Source organism: Budorcas taxicolor, chromosome 7, assembly GCF_023091745.1.
Source record: "Budorcas taxicolor isolate Tak-1 chromosome 7, Takin1.1, whole genome shotgun sequence".
NCBI lineage: Eukaryota > Metazoa > Chordata > Mammalia > Artiodactyla > Bovidae > Budorcas > Budorcas taxicolor.
The window spans coordinates 17024492-17027730 of NC_068916.1; the positions used below are offsets into that span (position 1 = coordinate 17024492).

The 3239-nt window shown below is 43.6% G+C and overlaps 1 non-coding gene across 1 annotated transcript; it reads right to left on the minus strand.

The window, feature by feature from the left end:
- Positions 1 to 268: 268 nt before the first annotated feature.
- Positions 269 to 341, minus strand: TRNAR-CCU (transfer RNA arginine (anticodon CCU)). The gene has a single exon. It is a non-coding gene; the product is annotated as a tRNA-Arg (tRNA).
- Between the last annotated feature and the right edge of the window lie 2898 nt (positions 342 to 3239).

The window sequence follows — 3239 nt, forward strand, 5'->3', positions numbered from 1 at the left end:
GCATGGCAACCCACTCCAGTATTCTTGTCTGGGAAGTCCCATGGACAGAGGAGCCTGGTGGGCTACGGTCCATAGGGTCACAAAGAATTGGACATGACTGAAGCTACTGAGCAGGCACTCATATCCTGATGAATCCATTTCTGATCCTGGTTGAAAGTTACATGGATGTGCATTTCAACCCCTTTGGGGCTTTTTGTTTGTTTGTTTTTCTTTTTTGTATTTATTTCTTTGGCTGCATCAGGCCTTAGTTACAGAATGTGGGATCTAGTTCCCTGACCAAGGATCGAACCCAGGCCCTCTGCATCAGGAGTGCAGAGTCTTAATCACTGGACTACCAGGGAAGTCCCTGTATTTCCTTTTCTTTTTGAGCCACTCAGTATGAAGGGTCTTAGTTCCCTGACGATCAGGAATCAAACCTGCACCCCTGTCTTGGAAGCACAGAGTCTTAATCACTGGACTTCCAGGGAAGTCCCATTTCATTACTGCTCTTTCCATTTCACACATAGGTTAAAAGCAGCCTTTTGAGTGTATTCAGGGCTTATGTAGAATAATTATTAAAAGCAACAAATCAGGACAATTGATTCAGGCAAGAATCATCAATGGATGCTGAAACTGGTGAGCTGAAGTTTCATGAGAAACAAGGTATTTGTGTAGCTTCTCTGTATCTGCCCATAAAATACATATTTATGACAAAGGAAAAAACTGTCATTTCACAGAGGAGAAACAGACAATGTCTTAATCAAGGGATCATAGTTTTAATAACCAGTAATGGAGCAAGTGGACAAATCGAATCCTGATACACTGCATAGAAAGGGACACACGATCACTTCTGTAGTATTTCTTCCAAAGCTGCTTAACCTGAATCTAATCACAAGGAAAATCAGACAAATGCAATGTCTCAGACAAGAACATTCTACAAAACAACTGGCCTATGACTTTCAAAAATGTCAATGTCAAGAAGTCTACAAATAACAAATGTTGGACAGGGGGTAAAGAAAAGAGAACTCTTCCATACTGTTGGTAGGAACGTAAACTGGTGCAGCCACTATGGAAAACAGTATGGAGGTTCATCAAAACACTAGAGGTGCCATATTATCCAGGAACCCCACTCCTGGGCATATATCCAAACAAAACTACATTTCATAAAGATGCATTCACGTCAATGTTCATAGCAGGACTATTTATAATAGTCAAGACGTGGAAACAATCTAAACATCAATCGACAGAGGAATGGATCAAGAATATGTGGTACATAAACACAATGGAATACTTAGTTCAGTTCAGTCGCTCAGTCGTGTCCAACTCTTTGTGACCCCATGAATCGCAGCACGCCAGGCCTCCCTGTTCATCACCAACTCCCGGAGTCCACCCAAACTCATGTCCATCGAGTCAGTGATGCCATCCAATCATCTCATCGTCTGTCGTCCCCTTCTCCTCCTGCCCCCAATCCCTCCCAGCATCAGGGTCTTTTCCAGTGAGTCAACTCTTCACATGAGGTGGCCAAAGTATGGGAGTTTCAGCTTCAGCATCAGTCCTTCCAATGAACACGTGGGGCCAGGAGGAGCAACCCCATGTCCAAGGAGTAGTGGCTGCACGGGCGCAGGAGGGCCTAGAGGAGCTATCCCACTTTGAAGGTCAGGAAGGGTGGCGGTGAGGAGATACCCTTCATCCAAGGTAAGCAGCAGCAGCTGCGCTTTGCTGGAGCAGCTGTTAAGAGATACCCCACGCCCAAGGTAAGAGAAACACAAGTAAGATGGTGGGTGTTGCAAGAGGGCATCAGAGGGCAGACACACTGAAACCATACTCACAGAAAACTAGTCAATCTAATCACGCTAGGACCACAGCCTTGTCTAACTCAATGAAATTAAGCCATGCCTGCGGGGCAATCCAAGATGGGTGGGTCATGGTGGAGAGGTCTGACAGTGGAGAAGGGAATGGCAAACCACTTCAGTATTCTTGCCTTGGGAACCCCATGAACAGTATGAAAAGGCAAAATGATACGATACTGAAAGAGGAACTCCCCAGGTCAGTAGGTGCCCAATATGCTACTGGAGATCAGTGGAGAAATAACTCCAGAAAGAATGAAGGGATGGACCCAAAGCAAAAACAATACCCAGCTGTGGATGTGACTGGTGATAGAAGCAAGGTCCGATGTTGTAAAGAGCAATATTGCATAGGAACCTGGAATGTCAGGTCCATGAATCAAGGCAAATTGGAAGTGGTCAAACAAGAGATGGCAAGAGTGAACGTCAACATTCTGGGAATCAGCAAACTAAAATGGATTGGAATGGGTGAATTTAACTCAGGTGACCATTATATCTACTACTGTGGGCAGAAATCCCTCAGAAGAAATGGAATAGCCATCATGGTCAAAAAAAAGAGTCCAAAATGCAATACTTGGATGCAATCTCAAAAACAACAAAATGATCTCTGTTCGTTTCCAACGCAAACCATTCAATATCACAGTAATCCAAGTCTATGCCCCAACCAGTAATGCTGAAGAAGCTGAAGTTGAACGGTTCTATGAAGACCTACAAGACCTTTTAGAACTAATACCCCCAAAAGATGTCCTTTTCATTATAGGGGACTGGAATGCAAAAGTAGGAAGTCAAGAAACACCTGGGGTAACAGGCAAATTTGGCCTTGGAATGCAGAATGAAGCAGGGCAAAGAGTTTTGCCAAGAAAATGCACTGGTCATAGCAAACACACACTTCCAACAACACAAGAGAAGACTCTACACATGGACATCACCAGATGGTCAACGCCGAAATCAGATTGATTATATTCTTTGCAGCCAAAGATGGAGAAACCCTATACAGTCAGCAAAAATAAGACCAGGAGCTGACTGTGGCTCAGATCATGAACTCCTTATTACCAAATTCAGACTTAAATTGAAGAAAGTAGGGAAAACCACTAGACCATTCAGGTATGACCTAAATCAAATCCCTTATGATTATACAGTGGAAGTGAGAAATAGATTTAAGGGCCTAGATCTGATAGATAGAGTGCCTGATGAACTATGGACGGAGGTTTGTGACATTGTACAGGAGACAGGGATCAAGACCATCCCCGTGGAAAAGAAATGCAAAAAAGCAAAATGGCTGTCTGGGGAGGGCTTAGAAATAGCTGTGAAAAGAATAGAAGCAAAAAGCAAAAGAAAAGGAAAGATATAAGCATCTGAATGCCGAGTTCCAGAGAATAGCAAGGAGAGATAAGAAAGCCTTCTTCAGCGATCAAC